Source organism: Culex pipiens, chromosome 1, assembly GCF_016801865.2.
Source record: "Culex pipiens pallens isolate TS chromosome 1, TS_CPP_V2, whole genome shotgun sequence".
NCBI classification, from domain to species: domain Eukaryota; kingdom Metazoa; phylum Arthropoda; class Insecta; order Diptera; family Culicidae; genus Culex; species Culex pipiens.
The window spans coordinates 64436306-64456949 of record NC_068937.1 but is presented as its reverse complement, the minus strand read 5'-3'; the positions used below and the strand labels follow the sequence as shown (position 1 = coordinate 64456949).

The following is a 20644-nucleotide window of genomic DNA, read 5'->3' as shown; positions in this document are numbered from 1 at the left end:
TTAGAAAAAAGTGGTTTTTGCGAAAAATGACGAAAATTGCCATTTTTCGAACCACCCTAGCACGATGTAGGCCACCCTAATGGCCAAACAAAAAAATACGGGTCTAATTATTTTGGCCAAGGAACCCCCAGAAAATTTTTGAGCTCGATCGGAGAACTTTTTTTTTGGTTTAGGCTCTTTTCAAATGGAATTGCTGTATATATACAGCAATTCCATTTGAAAAGGGTACAAGCCGAAAAAAAAGTTCTCCGATCGGGCTCAAAATTTTTGTAGGGGTTCCTTATATATATATTTTTATGCATTTGAAAAGTGCTTGACTAGATTTTCCAGTCTTGAAACTATTTTTATTGAATGGCAGGCTAGAATTTTTTATGTTTTTTTTTTTATTTTGTGAAAATTATTTTTTTACAGACCATATCCTCAGGGTTGCCAAAAGCCTTAAGCAGTCCAAGGAGCGACATGATGTACAATCTGGTGTCACCGCTGATCTTTCGCCCACAACCTCAACATCTGATCCGTCGATTGCTGATGATGCATTTGAAGCAATGCTGCGTTAAATAAAAATCGGTTTTAAACTACTCATCTTGATTTTACTGATAATAAATCACTTGAATTCTCCCTTAAGCAGGGTTGTTAAAATATCAAAATATCAGCTCTCAGCAACCACAATTATCCCGCCTGAATAATCATGCCTCAAATACAACTGCTCTTCACTCCTCATTGAAACCCTCAGCGCCGAACATAACCGAACACGTTTTCGTGTTTACCCACTCGCGATTGACATTTTCCGTTTCTCTCTCACTCCCGCTTCCACGATCATCCTACCGCAACAGCGTGTAACCACAAAAGCCGCCACAAAACGAATTTCGCAAACGCAGTTTAACGGGACGTCATGCGTGGTCGGCTCCTAATCGCCATCTCGCGTTCTCTCATTGCAGTTTTCGGAGAGATTGAGAGACTCAGCGGTGAGAGCGCATAGTCGAGGAAAAGGGGAGGAGTGATAGAGAGAGAATGACATCGCTGGGAATCACGAGACACAAGAAGAGATCTCATAAGCTATAGTGAAGGCCGCTATACTCTCGGATATTTTTGGTGCAGAGATAATCTATTGATAGCTTTTCTATCACTCATTTGCAACACTGCCCTTAAGAAATGAATCTTCATTGTATTCAACTTTGTTTCATTTTAAGCCAACTGTGCGCATGGGAAAAATTCTTCTAGTTTGGTCATAAGTTGCGGTGAAAGCAGTAGGGGAAATTCTCGTATGTTTGGCAGGTTAAGCACTCGCTCCTAACTCCATCCAATTTGCTGATTTTCACTATTTAAACAAATTATTTTAGAAAACTGTTTATAGAAACTTGCTTGCTTACTTCCTATTGAACTATTTTTCACCAGATTTCAGTTGAAAACGCGTTTAATGAGCTGTAATTGAACGTCAAAGTGCTGATATGGCAACATTAGAGGCAATGAATCATCTTCTAAAAAAAACTTTGTCTCCGATTGCTGTGAAGTTTACGGGTTTACCGCTTACGGGCACACATCTATTAACAATGAAAAAAGAGTTTAAGTTTTTAACTGACGAGCTCCGACGAGGCCCACACTACCGTCTATCGGTGGATACGTAGTGGTCGGGCTGGGTGCAACATAGAGATCTCCACGGTTTCTCTCACGCACACCATGATTCTGTGTTAGTATTCGTATTTAAAGTATTGTTTTGGTTTTGATCGATTGTGATTGGCTGAATTTCAAGCAGCTGATTTTGTTTACACTATATTTACGCAGACATGGGCAAATCGAGTAGACTAGTCGCCTGTAAAAACCAGCTGTTTACCACGTGCTCGTGGTATAACAAAGGACACAGCTGACCGATTCTTAGCACTTGTTTACCAAGCAGTAATTTTTTCAAGTTGAACTTTGGATGGTTCTGATAATTTTCCATGTTTTCCCACTATTTGAACCACACAAAAAACATATTTCCACACCAAAGTTCCTATTCTAAACATATATGTGAGCAGATGTTGTAAAATGTATAAACGCTGGGAATTTTTAATTTTCCCAACTGTTTTAAATAATAGCTCAAATTAATGGAAGGAATGCAGATATTTAATCAATCTAAACGGTATTTTATAGTAAAATGACTCTTTTATAAGCCCTCTTATTGACAGAAGCAGATTCTGTAGGTATAAAATTATACAGGACATTTGAAAAGGGGGTATATGGAAGCGTTGTCCCGAAAAATGACAATAGTTTAATTTGCAATAGTTCGTGAAATCGGTTTTGCATCATATTTTGGATTCTCTTCGTACTCAAAAAACCCTTTAAAATGCTTATTATAGAAATCGAAAATTGGCCAAAAGGATCCAGAGTTACGGCTGACGCAAGTTTGCGTTGTCCCGTCACGCCAATTTTTTGGTCAAGGCACGAATTCAAAAAAAGATGCTCATTTCTCGGGTCTCAAAGGGAAGCGAGATATTCAAGATGGCGTCTAATATGGCGGCAGAATATTCCAAAATACTCAGGGATGTGCAATCCAAGATGGCGGCCAATATGTCGAAGCTAGAAAATTTGATTTTTTTTTCAGATGTGTAACAGGCAATCAATGGGTCAAATTTAACTAATCTGGGGTCGCTGAACTCGAATATGAGCCATATAATACTCCAAAGTACTCAGAGAATGTGCAATCCAAGATGGCGGCCAAGATGGCGAACCTAGAATATTGGAAATTTTTATACAGAAATGTAACAGGCAGTCAACAGGTCAAATTTAATTAATTTCGCCATCTTGGATTGCACATTCCCTGAGTACTTTGGAGTATTATATGGCTCATATTCGAGTTCAGCGACTCCAAGTTAGTTAAATTTGACCCGTTGATTTCCTGTTACAACCCTGAACAAAAAAATCAAATTTTCTAGCTTCGCCATATTGGCCGCCATCTTGGATTGCACATTCCCTGAGTACTTTAGAGTATTCTATGGCACATATTCAAGTTCAGCGACCACAAATTAGTTGAATTTGACCCATTGATTGCCTGTTACACATCTGAAAAAAAAATCAAATTTTCTAGCTTCGACATATTGGCCGCCATCTTGGATTGCACATCCCTGAGTATTTTGGAATATTCTAGAGCTCATATTCGAGTTCAGCAACCCTTTGTTAAATTAGACCTGTTCATTGCCGGTTACATTTCTTTATAAAATATCGAATATTCTAGCACCGCCATATTGGGCGCCATCTTGGATTGCACATTCCCTGAATACTTTGGAGTATTCTAGGAGTCATATTCGAGCTCAGCGACCCCAAATTAGTTAAAGTTGACTAGTCAGTAGAGATTTTCACAATTGCTTCATTTCGTGACGGGACAACGCGAGCAAAACCCTCTTTTGCAAAATATCTGCGTTGTCCCGTCACCAAAAGAAGTACCTGTCAAATCAACAAAATTTGACGAAATTGGGTGATCCAGTAAGCAAAATCTTCGTTTTTCATTTTAGAAACAACTGTAAAAAAGGGTTTTTCCAAAAACTTACTAGGAGAGCAGAGTTCTTCACTTTTGTGTATGAAAATCAAAATGATCCAATTGTACGATGTTGTCCCGTCACGCTACATTTGTAACTCTCTTGACTCAAACTTTGTGTTTTTAAATGTTTGCTGGAGTGAATCTTATTGGAAATTTAATGTACTTTCCAAATTTGTATAAATATTGGTACCTTTTCTCACAGATTTTGAAGTTATCAGCAAAAAACTGAAAACATATGCGTACAAACGTTGTCCCGTCACGAAAGAATCGGTCAGCTGCTTTTGACAGACGAATCATTCTACTCGATTTGCCTGTGTCTGCGTGTAACTAAACTCCAAACTAACACACTCTCGCGCGTGGATATCTCTATAATCGAGCTGCCGGTTCAACCAACACAAGCAAAGGTTCAACCGCAGGTTTATGCAAAAAGTAAACAATCTTGGTCTTCGACGTAGGTACACACAAATCAAGAAAAGAAAATTTGACAAAGAATTTTATTTTTCCAATTCAATGAATGGTTTTGGACTGCAAAATTGAATATACGCCAAAAAATGATTAAACAGTGCGGCGTCTTGTACACCGACAATTAAATAAGCAGTTAGAAGCCTTATACTTCCACTTTAATTTTTGAACGCGTTTTCGGTTTACACCTGAACCATCTTGAAATTATTTATGCGGATTTGTGGTTCCTCTCCTTCCATCATTCCCTTGGTAGGCACAGGTAATATATTACCTGTACCTACGACGCGGTTGCTTTGTGTTTGTCGTAAGCAGTATTTATTATTAAAATAGTTTTTATTTTTTATTTCGGTATCTATTGAAGATAGCGCATTGGTTTCTTCTAGAGAGTTGTTCATTTTTGTTATTTGAGCAACTTTGTCGAAAACAAAAATATCTTAGAAATACCGTGTATCTTAGAAAATAAATAGTTTTTTCTTGTTTTGCACTACAAAAATCAATCAAATTGTAATGACGTCTGAGAGAATAATATAGAATCTTTTGGTACCAGCAACGTTTCTGCTTGTACCACGGCTTTGCTTTGCGCCTGCTTTGTTAGGTTTAAATCATCTCGCTCGAAGAGAATTTTTGTTTCGTGTCTGGCACTTACCCCAGGGCTGATTTCTAGGTTAGTCAAGGGTAGTCACCGACTACCTAGTTTTTTCAAAAAATTAAAAAAATATTTAATATAAAAAAAATATTTTTAAAAAATGTACTGCGCCCTCGTAAAAAACTATACCGCCCTCAGGAGGGCGCTGAGTCCGAAAATAGCACTTTGCAAATTTGCCAAGTTGCTTATTTGTGCTGCGCCTCAATGACAGTGCTATGCCGCCCCCAGGAAGGCGCTAGGGGGGGTAAGTCAAAAATTTCCATTGAAAAAAACGCCCTAGGTACCCTCAGAGGGCGCCTAGGTACCCAGGTACCAAAATTTGCAAAATAAAAAAAAATCGCCTTGGGAAGATCAGGGCTGATTTCTAGGTTAGTCAAGGGTAGTCACCGACTACCTAGTTTTTTCAAAAAATTAAAAAAATATTTAATATAAAAAATTTTTTTTTAAAAATGTACTGCGCCCTCGTAAAAAACTATACCGCCCTCAGGAGGGCGCTGAGTCCGAAAATAGCACTTTGCAAATTTGCTAAGTTGCCAAGTTGCGCCGCGAAACGCTGCCGCGTTGAATTTCTTAGATTTACTAGTTTGCCGTTCAACATGGTTTGTTTTGTTGGTTGGTTGTCAGGATTGTGGTGATGTGCTTGCCTAAGTATTTTTATCTCTTCTCTCTGTAGAGACGGGAGAGCTTCTGGAATTATTTCTGCGTGTCTCGCACTTACGGTTTGCGGCTCGTTTTAACCATCGCTAGCGGACAATAGCCGGTATTGTTTTATATAGGAGTCAAGAATTCATCATTATCAGTATAATTTTTGAATGCTGAGATGAATAATTTCATTACGGCTGGAGTGGCTTTGAATAGCCAAAATTATTAAGAAATGTTTTAATTATTGACGTTCTTATAAACTTGCGTTTATCATTTCTAGAGTTTTTTTAAAGGTCCTGTAAGCAATTGTCTTTCATAAGTTATTAGGACCTCTTAAAAAAACTCTAGATTTCTTTGTTTAAATCTCAACTCTTTTTTTATTGGGTCCTATAAACATATGAAAGACAATAGCTTATAGGACCTTTTAAAAAAACTTTTGAAATGCTCTCAATTTAAGTTGCAATGAACTGGTAATTCTGCCAATTTTTTCTATATTGCATGGCTTTTGGGTTTTGAGTATCCTTCTGGAAAATTATTTCTAAATAGCTTTCAAGTTCTCTATATTTCGTAGTAAGAGGCTACGGCTGCTATGTTACTATGAGTTGATGGTTGGATACCCGCCATCCTCCTGGAGCTTCTCGTTCAATGTTAGAAAAATACCTTACTAATGTTGTCAACGCTCATTTAAAATATAGTTTTGCAATATATTCAGAACTTTCTTTACTTTTTTAAAAATTGGATAAAGTAAAATACTATGTTTCGCTTTTGTTAAATTTGACATAAAATTTGTGAAACAATATTTAGTAAACAGGTTTTTTTTTGCGTATTTTTGCCGAAGCATTATAATTAAAGAAGAAATTCTCCAGTGACTTTGTATATTTGGCAAGATAATTGATTTAACTGCACTAAAATGTCATGTAGATTGAACAATGTTTATCCTATGCATCCCACAAAATGGAAACTTGAAGCGATGTTTCCAACGTAAGACTGGATTTTTGAAAAGCACATGAAAATTACTGCTTGAGTTTGGCCTTTTTCTACACATTAAAAATCATTGATAAAATCAATTGAAATTATCAAATATAAATAAAAAAGAAAAAATCCCACTGAAAATTAAAAAAGGGATTTTTTACGAATTAGAACAACCGTTTTTATGTAAAGATTCTGTATGGCTAATTCAACTCAAAAAATGCAAATGAACATTCTGCCGTGACGTTACAACGGTTTGACGTTTCTTTTTCAGTTTTTTTTTTTTGCTGTAACTCGGAAATTTCGAAAAAAAAATAGTAGTATGCTCATTAATTCAGCGACAACTCATACCCGTAATGCCGTGATGGTTGAACAAGGGCGTCTGTGTGATGTGTGCTGCCGGCGGGTATGAGAACTATTCATTCATTCAATCCACCAAAGTTGGAAAGACAACTTCAACTCGCTGGTTCTCCGGCATAACTCAACGAATCGGGACATTTTTTTTTAGGTCCCAGTGGTTCTCAACCTTTTCTTGGCCAGTTACCTCTTTTCGTTTTACCCAAGCTGCTGGCACCCCTTAGTATTCATACATGATTTTTTTTCGTCTAATAAGGTTTATTTACATTCTTAAATTTAAAATTTGAATTGTTGTAAATTTTTGTTTCAATGTTCTGTTACCATAAACCGGGATGACATTTATAGAACTTAAATTTAATTATTGTTAAATATTGTTGAACCATTCCGGTAGGGCTTCTTTCTAGAGCTGATTGAAAACATGTTTGTGAATATTTTTATTTCGAATCCGTTTTTTTGCTTAAACAAAACTTCAGATTAATGGTGTACACATTTTGTAAGAATGCGTTTAATATTTCATTTGAACATCTGAAATTTAATCATGGTTTACAAGATAAAACTTTGGTGAAAATACAATTTATTAGTTAATGTTGCAAATAATAATATCACTCAAGTATCAGACTAACATTCCCATCCCCGTGACCCTACCACTAGTCGTGGCTGGCGTCAGTATTGATCAGCATTATAGTGGCTTTTGAGAAGTTGCGAAGCGAGGAACGATAGCTCCCATTCAGCTTCCACGGCTCGTGGATGTATCTTCTGGAGGTCCTGGTCAATACAGAGTAGCAACTGTGATTTTTACAAACTTTACATACAATTTGGCATTGCTATGTATTTTTAAAGTAGAAATTTTTTTAACAGTCCCAAATTCTTTCAAAATCATTTTCAAAACCTTTTTTGATTTCAGAATTTCATTTGCCATTTATAAGTACTTGTGATATTTTGATAAAGACCATCGTTTTCAAGTTACACATATACCTTGTAAACGATGTTTTTTAATAATGTTAAAGTTCAACCTTTTTCACCCTGACAAAATTGAATAGTAGAGAATTTGTTCTACTTTTTCTTTTTTGAGCATGATCCATTCTTTCATTGCTGAGGAATAGGCCACAACTGATATCAAAAGAGCATAAATTTTATTTTTGATATATCATAAAATTTCACTACATTATTGTTTACGATTCTTTAAAAATAAGGTCCATAATTTCAATTTCGTAAATTTCATTTTTTTGCAAAACTTATATTTTAACAACGAAAGGTCGGATAAACAATATTGAAAATAGAGAACATTTGAAACTTTGATTAAAGAGTCTTAAGAATAAAGCTTCGTCCGTTATTCACTAATTGTGTGAATTGGTTGGAGGTTGGAAAAATATAATTGTGTTATTTTGTGTCCAAAAATTGGTCCGTTTTTTTCTCAAGTATTTTGTTTGTAATATTTTTCAAATGTCCGTATCCCTAGGCTTACATGTAACCCAGGTTGAGAATCGTTGTTTTAGGTGAATTGTAAGAAAGTTTAGATGGTCCTAAAACCTTACTCGATTTTATTAAATCTGTAATTTTTGCGATCGAAAACAGTTCAACTTTTTTTTTGTACGTGGGTAATTCTCCGCCAACTCACACAGCAGTTGCCCCGACCCCTCTTCGATTTGCGTGAAACTTTGTCCTAAGGGGTAACTTTTGTCCCTGATCACGAATCCGAGGTCCGTTTTTTGATATCTCGTGACGGAGGGGCAGTACGACCCCTTCCATTTTTGAACATGCGAAAAAAGAGGTGTTTTTCAATAATATGCAGCCTGAAACGGTGATAAGATAGAAATTTGGTGTCAAAGAGACTTTTATGTAAAATTAGACGCCCGATTTGATGGTGTACTCAGAATTCCGAAAAAACGTATTTTTCATCGATAAAAACACTAAAAATGTTTCAAAAATTCTCCCATTTTCCGTTACTCGACTGTAAAAAAAATTTGGGACATGTCATTTTAAGGGAAATTAAATGTACTTTTCGAATCTACATTAACCCAGAAGGGTCATTTTTTAATTTAGAACAAACTTTTTCATTTTAAAATTTCTTGTTTTTTCTAACTTTGCAGGGTTATTTTTTAGAGTGTAACAAATGTTGTAGAGCGGACAATTACAAAAATTTTGATATATAGACATAAGGGGTTTGCTTATAAACATCACGAGTTATCGCGATTTTACGAAAAAAAGTTTTGAAAAAGTTGGTCGTCATCGATCATGGCCGTTCATGGTCACCCGCGTCAGACACGGACGACGAAACAAAGAGAAACGCAAAAAGTAACTTTTTCAAAACTTTTTTTCGTAAAATCGCGATAACTTGTGATGTTTATAATCAAACCCTTATGTCTATATATCAAAATTTTTGTAATTGTCTGCTCTACAACTTTGTAGAACATTGTTACACTCTAAAAAATAACCCTGCAAAGTTAGAAAAAACACGAAATTTAAAAATGAAAAACTTTGTTCTAAATGAAAAAATTACCCTTCTGGGTCAATGTAGATTCGAAAAGTACATTTAATTTCCCATAAAATGACATGTCCCAAGTCGAGTAACGGAAAATGGGAGAATTTTTGAAACATTTTTAGTGTTTTTATCGATGAAAAATACGTTTTTTCGGAATTCTGAGTACACCATCAAATCGGGCGTCTAATTTTACATAAAAGTCCCTTTGACACCAAATTTCTATCTCATCACCGTTTCAGGCTGCAAATTATTGAAAAACACCTCTTTTTTCGCATGTTCAAAAATGGAAGGGGTCGTACCGCTCCTCCGTCACGAGATATCGAAAAACGGACCTCGGATTCGTGATCAGGGACAAAAAGTTACCCCTTAGGACAACGTTTCACGCAAATCGAAGAGGGGTCGGGGCAACTTTTCCCGATTTCGTGTGAGTTGGTAGAGAATTACCCACGTGCAAAAAATAATTCGTTCATGCAAAGTTTTAGTATCATTTAGACATCCTTACAAACCTCTGGAAAAAAGAATCGTTAAGATTGGTTGAGTTATTCATTCGTCATAAAAAATATAGTCTAAAAATCATTAATATGATTCTACACGTGTTTTAACGCTGCAAAAATCTATAAAAAATTGTAAGGTATCATTCGGATTCGTTTGAACTCGAACTCCAAGTTTTTATTTAATACATAATTTTTATATTCATCTGTAAAATTTTGTTTACTGAATTTGTTTTCAAACATACATTTAAATTCAAAGAATACAAAAATGCTGAGGATTTTTTTTCTAGTAACATTAACAGGTTGCGGAAACAAATAAGGTTTCGGTTTTAAAGGCTTTTTTTGAATATTGACCGATTCCAAGCAGAACAACATTGCATCTTTGATTTTCAATGAGATTTTATAATTGGGTACTCCCAAATAGGTTTTTAAAATATTTTCAATGAAAGCTAAAATCCTGTTAAATTTAGTTTCGGTAACTTTTTATTTGAGGTTACATATTTTTCATATATGTTATTCAGAGTCCTTGTTTTTGTTTAAGGCGAATTATTTGAAAAAAAAATACAGCAATTTTAAAAATAATAGATTGTTGCTTGCACTTTACCTGCTGTGATTCCTGTTATTTAGATAAATGCAAGCATTTAAAAAATCTGAATTACTCTTTTAAAACGGTTTATTGAATAAAAAAAACAATTTAAGAAAAAATCGAGTGTAAGATTGATTATTTGGTCACAGTACATTTGGCCTATTAAATATCAAAAATTTTATTTCTGAACAAGCCTTACCCGACAAACTTCGTTCTGCTTTTTTTCGTTTGTTGACGTTTTTTGATTTTTTGCTTATTCAGCCTCCTGTGATCAAAATATGATTTTACGTAACTTCCTCCATACAATTTGCCGATGCTCCGGAATCGGTTACAGAGTGTCCAAAGTGTCAATCAGTTGGCGTATAAACCTTCCTTGGGCTTATATGAACCCAACGCAACAAAGAGCACCTCGATCCGACGCTCCGTATTGAACTGATTCGCGTTCGAACAAAACCGTCGAAATTTTTTATATATATAGAGAAGATAAACACCCACATAATTTGTTAAACTTTTAAATATTTGCATTAAATTTCCGAAAACTCATACACTTATTTATTTTAAGTGACGAATAAACTCTCTAGGTTAAAGTCACGTAAATAATATAAACAACAACATACACTTATAAAAAATAAAAATACCAGTGATATTATTTAACTCAAAACTTGAAAAAAACTTTCAATGTTTCGAACACTTGTTCAAAAACCATTAAAGTTCATTTAATGTATTTTTTCACTGAAAATATAGTTTAGATCAGTGGCCAACGAGGTTTTCTGTGCGTCTCGTGAGCTGATTTAGATTTTTTTTTTTTATAGAAAATTAGAGAGTTTTCATGTCAAGTTAACTAGGGAAAAGCTGCTTGAATTACTTTTTATATTTTATAGAATAAATGTCCAACAGTTCCCCACATCAAGTTGGATTTTATTAGGCACCCGTGATTTTCCTATAAACTTCAAATTATTCCTGTGGGTTAAACTTGAGCTCCATAGGTCGAAGGAAATTGTTCAAAAATTATATGATATAAACATAAATAAATATATTTATAAATAAAAGGTTTAAAAAACTAAATATCAATACATCAAAAATTGCGGTATGATCTTAAAAGAAATGTTTTCTGGCGAATGAAAGAATATTTTAAAACCTTACTTTTGAGCCAACCATTATGAATCAATCATATATATCAGGCAGGAGATATAAATTATAATCATATTAAGTAAAATTGTAATTACATGGATAATTTTGTCTCGGGTACGAACGGAATTATGATATTTGAGTCTTTATTTGAACTTTACCCCAAAATTTACTTGGATAATCAAAAAATAAAAATAAAAATTGAAATTACAAGCTTCGGTTTCAACATTTGGATGAAAAAAGTGTTTTAAAATGCATTTTACAGGCGTACAGTTGCCTTCCAATCATTAGTTTTGAAAATATCGAGGTAATGACGGATTTTTTTTTCGAAAAAAAAAAACTTTTTGTGGGACTGTACATTGGCATTTCATGAAAATTTTATATCTAGAGTTTTTTTTTAAAAGGACTATTGTCTTTCATATGTTTATAGGACCTAATACAAAAAACTCTAGAAATGTTTTCAAAGGAGTTCAAACATGCTAAATATGATTATAAACGCGGGAAAATGCATTTCAACTGGTTTTCAGTTGATTTAACTTTAATTTTCATTAAAATTTTGAAATTTTTCGAAAAAATATTTTTTTTGCCCCCTGATTATTCAGGCCAACTTTGAAGGGGGGCGACATGAACTTTGAAAAATATTTGCAACGGCCTTAGTATGTTAAAAAAAAATCCCACCCCTACCTCCCTAGTAACATTTTAGGTTTAAAGTATGCCATAAAAGCAGCCGGACCCTAAGATGACAGTTTTCGTGAGTTGCGCGTATTCATCCTGTTTAGGTCGTATGAGGGTTTTCAGAACTATGAAAAAACTTGCATGTTAAAAAATGTTACTAGGGCATCTCGTCACTGGATTAGCAAAAAACTTTAAATTAAATTTGCATTAGTTTTTTTTTTATTGAAGTTTAATTTTAAACAGTAAACATACATTGAGACAAGATTGAAGCAACTTTGTTTTTAACTGATAGCCTTTTTCGGATAATAGCGGTTATGATCACCGTACGATTCTTGACAAAAGAACTCAATTCAACTTTTATTTTTATTTTAAAAAAACAAAAAAAAACTAGAAGTATTTTCATCCAACCTTTTAGAAGCAAATGTTTTTTTTTAATATTTGATGATACTTATACTTTTTGCTTTCAAATAAAAATAAACTAGACTATTCATCATCCGCTTTTTATCAATAGCTATTCAACTATTTTTATGATTTTATGATTGAACTAGATATGATTATTTTCTTAAATTTAAAAACATTTCAACCACAAAACATTGAATATTGGATTTTTTAATCCTCAAAACTTTAAACAATTATTGAAGAAAGTTACAACGTATTTAAAGCTAAATAAAAGGTTAATTCCAATTATATTTATAAAACTTCTAAATTTAAAATAGCTTCGAATTTGGAGATCTTTAAAATTAAAAATGCTGAATTAAAGAAATGTTGATTAAAAAACATAGTGTAGAAATCTTTTGAATTGATTATCGAAGTGTTTTTTTTGGTTTACTATTCTTAAATTGCAAAATGATATCGTCATAGTTAAAATCCCAATGAATTTGTCGTGAAAAGAATATTTATTAAAGTTCAAAAAAGTTGTGCAACTTAAGTCATATGTAATACATGCTGTTGCGATTGCTAGGCAAACTGCTTAAATGGCCCGCATGGTTCAGCTGGCTGAGAGAAACTGGTTTAGATCGATACCTTTTATTTAATGGAGAAATATAAAGAGATCAAAACAATATAGTTTGTTTCATAGATACTGGTGCCAGATTGATTGACATAAGTATAAAACAGTTTTTCTTGTGCTTCAAGATTTCAATCAAAGTCTTTGCAGTATTTGCTTATTTTGTTCGATTCAACAAAGGAGTTCAATATATAGTTTTTAATTTGTTAGTACGATTAAAACAACTTTACATAAGGTTTCACTATTACCGCCCTTCATCACGGTTATGCACTGTTAGCGCCCTCATGAGCAACTAGCGCCCCGCTGACTCAAATTCGAGCGACTAACTAGTTCTAAACCTTAGAAATCAGCACTGACTTACCCGTGACATGAACCCAGTGAACCATAATGCTATCGCAGAGTAAGACAGAGTTACCACTACCACTTGATTGTTGGTTCCACTTTGTGGTACATCGCAGGTACATCGCACGCCTGCTACCAGCAAACCTTATGTAGCCAAAAAATTAAATGACATTTCTTCGGACTGGTCGCTCTGTGTTACTCTGTGATGCTATGCTTGCGTTTGTCATAAACGAATGTTTGATTACGCTCCGAGATTTTGGTTGTATTCGTTGGGAGCACCGCCGGGACCGTGGTGTAGGGGTAAGCGTGATTGCCTCTCACCCAGTCGGCCTGGGTTCGATCCCAGACGGTCCCGGTGGCATTTTTCGAGACGAGATTTGTCTGATCACGCCTTCCGTCGGACGGGAAGTAAATGTTGGCCCCGGACTAACCTAAAAAGGTTAGGTCGTTAGCTCAGTCCAGGTGTAGAAGTCGTCTCCCTGGGTCCTGCCTCGGTGGAGTCGCTGGTAGGCAGTTGGATTAACAATCCAAAGGCCGTCAGTTCGAATCCCAGGGTGGATGGAAGCTAAGGTGTAAAAAGAGGTTTGCAATTGCCTCAACAATCAAGCCTTCGAACACCTAGTTTCGAGTAGGAATCTCGCAATCGAGAACGCCAAGGCAATGCTGTAGAGCGAATAATTTGATTTTGATTTTTTGATTTGATTTGTTCACATTCATATATTTACTTAAAATTGGTTTACATTTTTGCATTGAATCGAAAACATCTGGGTAAAAAATAATTTAATTGTAAAATTTTACAGCAATGTACGTTTAAAAGTTAGTGATTTTTTTATGTGATTTTTATCAATTTATTTGCAAAGTAAACTACTAAAGTTGGGATTATTAAGCATGACCTCATTAAAAGTTGTACTTTTATCACATGAAACGTTATACTTAACTACTGTGTAATTTTACTTTTACTACAGTAATTCTTATAACAGAAATTGAATAATTAATAACAAAAATATTTTTGTTTTCACTGTGCGCAGTTTGCACGCGTTATCAATCTCAATCACCCAAGTTGGCGGCCTTTAGCATCCCCCTGCTTGTTCCGCACAAGTTTTGCAACCACGCAGTGTTGTTGTCATCTCGAAGAAAATGTTCAGAAGTTCTTGTGGTGAAAACTACTGCCTTCATCCGTTGATGCTGGTTGGTTTTCCCTCGGTTGCTGACTGTAGCCAGGAGGTGTTGTATTCTCTGCAACTTTTTGCCGCTGATTCAACGGCAATGGCCGCAGATTTGGAACCACTCGAACAGATCCCGCTCCAGCCCACATTAACTCAGTGCGGACGTTACGCATCGGCGGTTGAAATTTGACGTTTGAAATTTTTTAATTTCGTCCGCCCTCCATCCGCCTTTGCGTGCTATGGGCGCATCGCCTGGGCGGTTCAAACTGATCGCTGAAATGTTTCAATATCGTTCGCCCCTCAATCGCCGCGGCGAGCCAATGGCTGATTGCCGTGGCGGTTTGCATCTGAAGGAATTTATTTCGAATTTGACATTTCAGTCAGTTTTCAACGAGCTTCGGTGGGTGTTGTTATTGAATCGGCGGCTGCTGATTTCCGTTGTCAAATTTGTGTTGGGAGAAGTGTTGTGTTGTTTAGATTATTTACTTATGTAAACAAACAGTTTAAAGTGCGTTTGAAATGGTGATTGAAGATTGTTTTGCAAGAATAATCGTTATTGTTGGTGTAATTTATGTGAAACCCCTTATAAATATTGTTGACAGATGTGCAATCATTTGGAATACTTGAAATTTGATATGTTTCATTGCTGTTATGATTTGATTTGTTCTTTTTTGTATGTTTGTATGGAAATTTGGTGGACATTTTGGTAAAAAGTATATCTTTCCCAGTTACCCTAAGCGAAACCTCTTGAAGAGTATCGGGGTGGCATTTACAAAGCGGATTTTGTGGCAATGTTTGTTTAATGCTCAATTAATGCTAATGTTTTTTGTTTGAATGTTAACACTCCAAAAATTGCGGGTTCAGTGCCAGCAGTGGAGGCGATTCGTGGCGCAGCAGCGATTTTTGTCTTTCTTTTGTTTGACGTTTTTAGGTGTGCATGATGCAGGACGTGGGTAGGAAGTAATTTCAATTATTTTCAATTATCAGTTCAGTGGCAACAGTATTATTTTAAATTGCGTTTAATTTTTTTTACAGCTTCCTGGATCATTTATACATGAACTGCTTATACACACAAAGAAAAAATACTGTAAATTTTAAAAGATCGTTCGTTGGATTAAAAGTTTGCGTTGGTGAATATTCGTAGAAAGTTCAAACTTTTCTATTTAAAAGTTGGAAAGTTTTTGATACTACCATGCATTTTTGGAACAAATCGTTGTATCGGTAAAAGTTTTTTACTTTTATTATAACAAGAAACTTTTTATGGCAACAAAAAATAACATTTAACATTACAGTGATGATTTTCGAAAAATGTGGTGGATTTTATTTCTATTTTTATTTTTATTTTAATACTAAAACTGCTGTTTATGCTGCTTAACATCACGGCCTTCATTTTGGAGTCCGACAGCGATGTAGAGAACAGGGTGGTCTCGTTGCTGGCCATCATCAGGCTTGAAGGATTTGGCCATTGGGTGTTGATTCGGGAAAGGAAGTCGACGTTTTCCGACTGGGAAGTGAAGCGCCTGAACCGATAGTTCTAGATCACTTGGTCATCCTTCGAGAATGACACAGATGTTGCCAGTTCATCCGGCCGAAGTTGCGCCGTCGCGAGTTGAGCGTTTGCGGGCGGGAGTTGCTGAAAGAGTTTGAAAGTAAATTAAATTGGCTAGACACTGAACACATTCTCAATGCTCACCGGTGAATTCTTCCGTATCCAGATAGATGTTCTTGATCAGGTTCGTCGGATATCGCTCCAACCTCTAGAAGTAATCCGAGTACGACAGCTTCAGGACCTGCGGCTTTACTCGGTAATACTCGTCAAACATATCCCGCACCGAGAAATGGACTGCGGACCCTCAGGACATCCCACAGTGTCCCGTCATCACTTCCGGCACATAATGCTGGTGGTGGTCGTAAACCGCCGGTACCGAGTGCAACATCCGCGCTGACCACCTCCGATCACTTCTCGTCGTTTCCCTCTTCCGTCGGATCCTTCTCCTCACCGATAAAATTTACTTTATCGTACTTTTTTAGAAAGCGGATGTAAATCTGCTCCAACTTCAATCTCGTCTAACCACCCCGGGCCACCACCACCGAATACAACCGGTGCAAATTCACATCCGCATACACGGCGTCCTACAAAAACAAACAACATCAAAACATACGCCATAAAACACCCAAGCTTCCTCTTACCTATTTCGGTCGTGAAACAGCTGCAGATCCGGCAGGAAGCTGCCCTATCCTTTTGAAAACCAACTTTCCCCTAATCCCCCAACCTTGTTCCGCACCATCCTCCTTCGAAGGTATCCGCGTTCAAGTCCTGGCTGCGTCGTGGACCACCACTCACTGACCACCGGAATCACCTAAACGTTTGTTTACATTTTGGACTTAGACGCACACGGTTTCACGAGATAGACAAAATGAAAGAAATTATACAGTTGAATTAAAAGTTAAAACTTTTAAATCAGTTAGCGAGGAGATTTTCAAAAACTGTAGCAGTAAAAGTTTTCATTTTCAAAACAAGAAAAACACTTTTAATGTAGCAAATTTTAACCACTTTTCAATTCAAAAGTAAGTTACTTTTTTCATTACCATAATATTTTTTTGTGTGTATGTATTTATCTAATCTTCATTTGATTTATTTGAATGTTTATATCGAGGTTTATATCATTTCTATTCCTTGTCCTTTTTTCTACCATTCCTCCATACCATATGTGATAAAATTTCATGAACTAACGGCACACACAAAAAATATTATGGTAATGACAAAAGTAACTTACTTTTGAATTAATAAGTGATTAAAATTTGCTACATTAAAAGTTTTTTTCTTGTTTTGAAAATGAAAACTTTTAATGCTACAGTTTTTGAAAATCTCATTGCTAACTTATTTAAAAGTTTTAACTTTTAATTCGACTGTATAATTTCTTTCATTTTGTCGTTCTCGTGAAACCGTGTACGTCCAAGTCCAAAATGTAAGCAAACGTTTAGGTGATTCCGGTGGTTAGTGAGTGGTGGTCCACGACGTCAATCAAAACAGAACGCGTCCGCAGCCAGGACTTGTACATACGCGGATACCTTCGAAGGAGGATGGTGCGGAACAAGGTTAGGGGATTAGGGGAAAGTTGGTTTTCAAAAGAATGAGGCCAGCTTCCTGCCGGATCTGCAGCTGTTTCACGACCGAAATGGGTAAGAAGGAAGCTTGGGTGTTTGGTGGCGTTTGTGTTTGATTTTGTTTGTTTTTGTAGGACGCCGTTTATGCGGATGTGAATTTGCACCGGTTGTATTCGATAAAGTTAATTTTAACGGTGAGGAGAAGGATCCGACGGAAGAGGGAAATGACGAGAAGCGATCGGAGGTGGTCAGCGCGGATGTTGCACTCGGTGCCGGCAGTTTACGACCATCAGCAGCATTATGTGCCGGAAGTGATGACGGGACAGTGTGGGATGTCCTGAGGGTCCGCAGTCCATTTCTCGTTGCGGGACCACGGATACGTCAAGACTGTCATCCACATACAAAGCGAGTGAAGTCAAAATCGAACCAAGATCGAACCAAGTTTTTGCAGCGAGGTTTTTGAAAATGTTGTATGCACATAAATTGCAAAAATAAAAACTTTTTTTTTAATCACTAAGTTTTTTTTTTCAAGCGATTTACATTTAATTTCAGATTTCCAGAGTTTATTTTTGGAAAGGACCAATAAACTATTGTCTTTCATATGTTTATAGGACCTAATAAAAAAAACTCTAGATTTGAACTTTAATTAATATTCAAATAACTTGTAGCTAACTGGTAAAATAGGAATTCAAAATTTTAGTAGGGAAAAATGTTGAATTCAATGTTCCAAAATATTATCAGCGTTTGTTAAATTCGATTCTAACCAAAATTTTAAATGAAATGATCCTGGTTTGAAGGTCTAGCAAATCACATTTTAGAACAGGATACAATGAATAATCATCAAAATATGTTGATCAAACTCGTGGTTGAATTATGTTTAAATGTTAAATTAACTGAGTATTCTAAAAATGTAATTGAATTTAAACCATCAGTCAGGAAGAATCTTACCAAGCTAATTTTGTATCAAGGAACTGAATATATTTAATTTTTAGTTCAATGTTAAGTGTTGTTCTAGTACAACTTTGTTTATCGGTCTTATAAATAATAAATGAGGAAATCTATACGTAATACTTGTCATTTATACTTAAATATATAAGCAAAAGATGATGAAAACTAAAAACAATATAAATTTTAAGATAAAAATTTATTAATTTGTTTCATACAACTTTTTCAAAAACCCCACGTAAACAACATTGACAGCGCCTCTGGCGGTGACTTCGGGAAAGTGCATGCCTGTCAGATCCCTGTGCGGGACATGTTTGACGATTATTACCTAAACATCCAGAAGAACAGTTTGCACCAGTTCTGGATGGACCGTCTGTACGAAAGCCGCCAGTCCTGGAGTTGAGGGTACCAAAATTTTTGTAATTAAAAAACGCAACTTTTGGTACCATAACATGTATAGGTCAAGGCTGAAATTTTGAAGTTATCGCAGTTTTAGTGAAAAATGCCGATTTTTTGCCGTTTTCGTCATTTTCCCATTTTTGCGCGTGGCGCGTCGAAAAATACAGTTTTTATTTTCAAAAAATCGTATCTCAAAGTATCGAAAACATAACTTCACCATTTTTTGATATGTTATGTGAAATTTTCCGAGGAATCCGATAAAAATATTTTCAGACATAGGCTCTTTGGTCCCGAGACCTTCAAAACAGCATTTTAAGTTTTCATACGACCTTTTCAAAAGTTAAACTAGATTTTTGAAACTTCTTACTATTTTTCCCAAATAGCCAAACTAATCACCTTTCTTTTGCGTCTAGGACAGCTAAAATCGGATGAAATGGCGCGGAGATATGATTTTTTGAAAAAGTGGTTTTTGCGAAAATCGACGAAAATTGCCATTTTTCGAACCACCCTAACACGGCGTAGGTCACCCTAATGGCCAAACAAAAAAATACGGGTCTAATTATTTCGACCAAGGATCCCCCAGAAAAAAATTGAGCTCGATCGGAGAACTTTTTTTTCGAATCATGCTGTTTTCGTGGGGAATTGCTGTATAGTTGTTTGTTTTGCAGCTTCCCGGAATCATCTTTAAAATTACTGCTTATTTGTATTTATCTTTTCACTGTAAGATTTATTTTTATATTCATATCTACCATTCCCCCATACAATATATGATAAAATTGAATGACAAGAAAGAACATGTAATCTAATCATATGTTCTTCCAGGATACTTTCTTCGGATTAGCTGCGCTTGTGTGCGATTAAATTAGAGTAGAATTGTTAACAATCCATAAGTTGCCTATTTATATGTAAGTAAAAATAATACATGAACATTTTAAATAATTTAGTTTTTTGCACATCAAAAATTATTTTTATTTCCAGGAAATGAAAAATTTTCGCAACAAATTTGGTTATCAATATATTATTCTGTATCGTTATTTTTTTTTTTCATTTCACCTCAATGAACTAACAACGCAAGTAAGATGTATTGAGAACAAAACTCAGCTGGATCTGCAGGGAATGTGCTTGAAAATTATGCTTTTTTTCATATTTTTGTTTTATTTCTAAATTTCAGCATACAAGAATCTACAAACATCTGCATTTCTATCTAAGGCATTTTGTGTTTTTTCAGTTTTAGATGAACTTGAAACAACACAATCAAAATCCTGAAGGAACCTGAACGATGGTGGGCCAAGGCGGTTTGACTTTTCGGGCGGATGAACTTTATATGGGAAGCGTATCGAGGGCGAACCGCTGGCGGACCTACCTCAGAAGCGGACGAATTGGGCGGATCGGGGGCGACCCGCTGGCGGACCAACCTACAGGAGCGGACGAACCGTATATGAGAGGCGCATCGAGAGCGAACCAAGACGGTTGGGGCTTTTTGGGCGGATGAATTTTGTATGGGAGGCGTATCAAGGGCGACCCGCTGGTGGACCAACCTATAGGGGCGGCCGAACCGTATATGAGAGGCGCATCAAGGGCAAGCCAAGGCGGTTGGGGCTTTTTGAGCGGATGAACTTTATATAGGGGGCGGATCAGGGGCGACCCGCTGGCGGACCATCTTACAGGGGCGGCTGAAGTATATGAGAGCGGGTCGAGGGCAAGCCAAGGCGGTTGGGGCTTTTTA

General features: G+C 35.9%; 1 long non-coding RNA gene across 1 annotated transcript in view; it reads right to left on the bottom strand.

The window, feature by feature from the left end:
- The window catches only part of LOC128093640 (uncharacterized), a 76204-nt gene extending 59915 nt beyond the window's left edge, over nt 1-16289 (bottom strand). The window contains exons 1-2 of the long non-coding RNA XR_008212654.1: nt 16160-16289; nt 13589-16099 (exon numbers count right to left, since the gene is read on the bottom strand). This is a non-coding gene — a long non-coding RNA (uncharacterized LOC128093640). The remainder of the gene's footprint in view (nt 1-13588; nt 16100-16159) is intronic.
- Nucleotides 16290-20644: the final 4355 nt, after the last annotated feature.